Source organism: Carlito syrichta, unplaced genomic scaffold, assembly GCF_000164805.1.
Source record: "Carlito syrichta isolate Samal-C Ts95f unplaced genomic scaffold, Tarsius_syrichta-2.0.1 Scaffold99360, whole genome shotgun sequence".
Lineage (NCBI taxonomy): Eukaryota > Metazoa > Chordata > Mammalia > Primates > Tarsiidae > Carlito > Carlito syrichta.
Window position 1 is genome coordinate 28,262 of NW_007043456.1, and position 2,615 is coordinate 30,876.

Genomic DNA, 2,615 nt, shown 5'->3' on the forward strand with positions numbered 1-2,615 from the left:
GGGTTCCGCTTACCTGCCCTCCCCTGCGCCCCCGCCACTGGGGCTGCAGGCGGACGTCTGGCGCCCTCTGCCGGGCGACCGCCTCGGCGCCGGCGGCTCGGGGAGCAGGTGGGCCCCGAACCACGTGGGCAGGCGCCGCCCTCCAGCAGGAGCCAGAGGCGTGAACCGAGCAAGGCCTCGTCGGTTCCGGGGGCCGCTCGGGGTCGGGTTGAGGTCAGCGGGGTCTCTCTCCGTGCACTTGAGAACAGCCCCCACCAAGAACGCTACGCAGCTGCGTGCCCCCACCAGCAGCCTCGTGCCCTTCACCCCAGGAATCCTCCCAGCCTCTGAAGGAATCGGTTGATTTGCTGAGCACTTGTTATACACAGGTGATCCCAGGGCAGTGGCTGACCGGCCGCTGCATCTGCTAGGTGGTGGGCACCGGGGCACGGCCAAGAGAGCGAGAGGTGGGGCTCACTTCTAACAAAAGCCCTTCAGCAGCTGGGCTGGGGGTAAATGACTTCACGTAGTTTTCTCAGGGGCCGGCAGGTCTCCGGATCTTCTTGCCCTGCCCCACTCTGAAGACCCCAAGGTTCAAGATCGCGGCAAAGGTCAGGTAAACTTCACTTCGCAGAGGAAAACTGCCAACTTGGCAGTTCCGTAAATGCGGGGTCAAGGTTTTCAACGGGGGCAAGGCAGGATCCGACCACCAGAGGGCGGCAGCGACTGCCCGCAGAAGCCAAGACCACAGCCGGAGCTGGGAAGAGGCCAGGACGCACTCCAAGACAGTTGAGGGGAAACCCGCTCCCGTCACCGGGCAGAGGGACATCTCCCGGGTCAAGCACCCCTAGACAAATTTACAGCAACTCACCCTTTCCTTTTTTGCAACATGTTTATTGAGAGACAATTGTGTTCCTGCCTGCGAGGACCCCACAGTTTACGGGGAGCTCGGGAGATGTGAACAATATAAAGGTTAGAGATAAGAACCCTGTTGGCCTTGGAGAAAACCGAGCACCGACTGGCACGTGAACTGCCTGGCAGTGTCAGAGGGCAGGCCAGCATAAGCAGGACGAGAACCTGGCCTGGGCCAATGCACAGCGGCTAGAATGCCCTCTTCAGGCTCTGTGGTGGCCGAGCAGTGCAGAGGTAGGCCAGCAGGGTTGTCAAGGTTACCAGGGTGCGATCACAGAGGGGCTGACGGCCAGGTCCTCGGGGGTGGTGGACAGAAGGCTCCTGGGAAGGAGGAACCCGGCCAAGCCAGGCCTATGCTCTCTTGGGGTGACCAAGGAGGAGGCCAAGCCAATGGAGTGATGGTCACCCAAGAAGAGGGAAGAGGACCACTTACCTTTTGCAGCCCGGGTTCCTCCCTCTGGCTGCCTTGGGGACCCTGAAACTCAGGTCTGAGAGGAAGGAAGCCTGCCCCCCCCCCCCGCAAAGAATCTAGGGAGAATTCACTTAGAAGGGCCACCCAAGCCCGGCAAGCCACACGAGCCTGCAGGAGGCACCTCAACTGTCCTCAAAATCCTCAGACCTGCATTCCCTCTCTCACCATCTACGAAATGGGGCTGTGGTCCCTACTTAGGACAAGGTTGCACAAAACGGGAGGGAGGGTGAACAAGAGCACATCTTTCTAGCCCAGCCCGAGTCCAGGCAGAACAGCTGACATTGGCCCTGGGCTGCCCACCCACCCCTGCCGGCCAGGAGGCTGGCAGAACCCCAGCCGCATCCGGCCTGGAGCGCGTTTGATTTGGACCTGGCTCTCGTGATGGTGGGGCTGGATCTGTAGCTAAAAATACCGAGGAGCCAAGCCAGCTGCTCAGAGCTTCCTCAGCAGAGGCTGGGCCCACGGGGAGGCTGCTCCCTTACCTGCCAGAGGCTGAGGACCCACACCATTCTTCTGTTCACCAGGAATTCCTGGAGAGGGAGAGAGGCAAAAAAGGTGCTTGAAGCTGAGTTCCTGACGAGTCAGTGGGACACCGAGGCCTCTGGGGACTGCCAGGTGGCGTCTGTGTCCACAAGAAGGCCCAAGGAAGGGGGGGCCCAGGCCAGACAACCGGGTCAGGAAGGGGGGCGAGTGCCAGTGGCACCGTGTCCCCGGGTGTCTCGGAAGCCACGAGAGGTGCCCACCCACGTGAGGAGGAAGACACTGCACGTTCAGAGATGAAGCCACTCTGAGGTGTCGTGGCCAGGGAGCACAGGGCTGTCTGTCTACCAGTCTGCGGATGCCCCCAGGCCTCAGTCGTCCCTGAGCACCCGGGGGTGGCTGGGGACAGGAGAGTCAGTTCTGGAGTACAAAATCCTCCCTCCCCAAGCCAGACTCAAAGGCTAGCACCGGACTTGCTCCGCCCAGCAGCGCACAGGGCAGGAACTCGCAGAAGTCAGGCCAGCTGGAGGGCGCTGGCGAGCCAGGTGACCCCACGGCGTGAGGCCGCTTCTCCACCGCGGGCATCTCCACCCAGAGGGTCCAGAAGGTCATGTTCCTTGCTGGGGCTTCTGGAGGAGGGGCCGGAAGAGGCGGGGACGCTGGCGACTCAGTCGTAAGGCAAGTCCAGCCACCTCCCAGCGGCCGCCCTTCCGCTGGCGTGGCCCTCTCTGGCAGGCCCCAGGGCCGGCGGCCCGCGGCGCCGCCCCGGGGC

General features: G+C 62.8%; 1 long non-coding RNA gene across 1 annotated transcript; it reads right to left on the reverse strand.

The window, feature by feature from the left end:
- Positions 1-852: 852 nt before the first annotated feature.
- Positions 853-1,898, reverse strand: LOC103266061. Its single transcript, XR_504676.1, has 2 exons — positions 1,846-1,898; positions 853-1,251 (listed from the first exon to the last, which is right to left on the reverse strand). It is a non-coding gene; the product is annotated as an uncharacterized LOC103266061 (long non-coding RNA).
- Between the last annotated feature and the right edge of the window lie 717 nt (positions 1,899-2,615).